The following is a 3,322-nucleotide window of genomic DNA, read 5'->3' on the forward strand; positions in this document are numbered from 1 at the left end:
AAGACAGGAAACAACAAATGTTAAAGAGGATGTGAAGAAAGGGGAACCCTCTTGCACTGTTGGTGGGAATGTGAACTGATGCAGTCACTCTGGAAAACTGTGTGGAGGTTCCTCTAAGAGTTAAAAATAGACCTGCCCTATGACCCAACAATTGCACTGCTGGGGATTTACCCTAAAAATACAGATGCAGTGAAATGCTGGGACACCTGCACCCCGATGTTTATAACAGCAATGTCCACAATAGCCAATGTCCACAATAGCCAATGGAAGGAGCCTCGGTGTCCATCGAAATACGAATGGATAAAGAAGATGTGGTCTACGTATACAATGGGATATTACTCAGCCATTAGAAATGACAAATACCCACCATTTGCTTTGATGTGGATGGAACTGGAGGGTATTATGCTGAGTGAAATAAGTCAATTGGAGAAGGAAAAACATTATATCGTCTCATTCATTTGGGGAATATAAAAATTAGTGAAAGGGAATAAAGGGAAAGGAGAGAAAATTAGTGAAAATATCAGTGAGGATGACAAAACATGAGACACACCTAACTTTGGGAAATGAACAAGGGGTAGTGGAAGGGGAGGTGGGCGGGGGGTTGGGGTGACTGGGTGATGGGCACTGAGGGGGGAACTTGGTGGGATGAACACTGGGTGATATGCTATATGTTGGTAAATCGAACTCCAATAAAATTTTAAAAAAATTTGCTCGAAATTTCCCAAAGATACATTATATAATACATTTCTAAGCATCTCAAAAATCAAAGAAAACATCATAATGGAAATTAAAAAATATTTAGAATCTGAATTATATTAAGTGCATAGTATTAGAATTTGTAAAATCAGCCAAGACTCCATAGAAAATTTTAGGTTTGAATTTATATTTTGGGATAGAAGAAGGGCTGAAAATCAATAACCACTCTCCAATGTCAGAAATGAAAAGAGGGATATCACTATATATTTTAAAGGTGATAAAAGGAATATTACCAATAATTCCTGCCAATTATTTTGCCAATTTAGATAAAATGGACAGTCTCTCTTAATACACAACTTACAAAAAATGACACAAGAAGCAATAGAAACAGGGGCACCTGGGTGGCTCAGTGGTTGAATGTATACCTTTGACTACAGGTTGTGATCTTGTTGGGGTCCTGGGATCGAGTCCCACATGGTGCTCCCCATGGGGAGCCTGCTTCTCCCTCTGCTTATGTCTTTGCCTCTCTCTATGTCTGTCATGAATAAATAAATAAATAAAACCTAAGTAAAGAAAATAGAAACAAAAGTAGAAAAAATAACTTAGTATTTATTTTATCAGTTAAGTCTGAAATTAAGTACTTTGCTTTGAAGAAAACTAGACACAGATATTAAATGTGTTGCACTCATTAAATGTTTTGCACATTTGAGAAGAAAATGGCATCAAAATATAAAAAGCCGAATATACCAAAAATAAAAGGAAAAACAGATAATTCTGATCCTTACAGATGATTTTAGCATTGTTTTATAAACAATCAATAGAACATATAGTTTTTAAAAGTCCAAAAAGGCATAGAAAAGCTGAACATGATCAGCCTTGTCCTAATTAATATTAGTAGAACACTACTACACCCGACAATTGCAGAATACTTATTTCTTGCAAGTTATAATAGATAAACCAGAAAATAAATTTGTTCATATATATATCATTTTGTATGATTTGTGATAAAGGTAACATAGTAATGTAATGAAAAAAGATGGATTTTTTCCATAAATAATGGTGGATTAGTTGGATATCCATATGGAAAAAGAAAATAACTTGATGCTTGTTTCAAATCATACATACTTTCATGTAAATATACAAGACAAACTATTAATATTTCAATTTGAAAACATAGAATATTTTCATAACCTTGGCCCAATTCAAAGTTTCCTTAAACAAAACATTAACAGTGTTAATGCTAAGTCTTTAGCATTAAAGACTAAATTGTGAAGTGGACTATAGTAAAAATAATAATTATGTTTATTAAAATACATTATTAAATGGGTGTAAAAATAAGCAGCAGAATGGGAACAGATGTTAGAGTAGATATTTCAAAGTATTTGAGTCCAGAATATATGAAGAGGTTCTGTGAATCTATAAGGAAAAAAAAGCAGGAAGTACAACAACAACAAAAAAATGGATAAAAACTTTAAATGGGTACTTCACAAAGTAAATGACAATAAACATATAAAATGTACTCATTTTTATTTGCAATAGAGAAATGCAAATTAAAACCACAATATAGGGCAGCCCTGGTGGCTCAGTGGTTTGGCAACGCCTTCAGCCCAGGGCCTGATCTTAGAGACCCAGGATCAAGTCCCACATCGGGCTCCCTGCATGGAGCCTGCTTCTCCCTCTGCCTGTGTCTCTGCCTCTCTCTCTATATATGTCTATCATGAATAAATAAAATCTTAAAAAAAACCACAATATAATAATACTGCATAGTCACCAAGCATACCTAAAAAGAATGAAAAACACAGAAAAAATAAAATGGAATCAACTGGAACTAACACAGCTCTTAGCAGTATACATTAAAAGACAAAACAAAGTAAAAGAACTTAACACTCATTTTTTAGAAGTTTTATTGAAATAGGGTCCACATACTATACTAGTCAACCATTTAAAAAGTACAACCATTTAAAAAGTACAACCATTTAAACCGTTTAGAATGTACTAAAATACATTCTAGTATCTTCAAAGATATGTCCAACTATCACCACAGACAGTCTTAGAACATTTTTACTATCTTAAAAAGAATATCCATACATTTTAGCCATTAATGTCTACCTTGACCTAGGAAAATACTAATCTGATTTCTGTCTCTACCTATTTCCCTATTCTGGACATTTCATGTGAATGGAATCATATTATTACTATGTTTTGTTATTGGCTTTTTAAAAATTTTAATTAGCATAATGTTTCCAAAAGTCATTCATGTTGTAGCATATATCAGTACTTTATTCATTATTATGCCCCAAATATATGTCCATTGTATGCATATACCACATTTTGTTTGTCTATTCATCAGTAGATGGACATTTGAGTTGTTTCCATTTTTAACTATTATAAATAATGGTGCTATATATATTTGAGTGCATGTTTTTGTGTGGACATATATTTTCATTTATTGTGGGTATATACTGAGGAATGGAATGGCTGGGTCATATGGTAACTCTGTTAATCATGTAAGAAATTGTCAGACTATTTTCCAAGATAGCTGAACTGTTTAACATCCTCACTAGCCACTAGTTTTCATTATCTGACTTTTTGATATTAGTCACTCTGATGGGTGTGAAGTGGTATC

This window comes from Vulpes lagopus, chromosome 23, assembly GCF_018345385.1.
Source record: "Vulpes lagopus strain Blue_001 chromosome 23, ASM1834538v1, whole genome shotgun sequence".
Lineage (NCBI taxonomy): Eukaryota > Metazoa > Chordata > Mammalia > Carnivora > Canidae > Vulpes > Vulpes lagopus.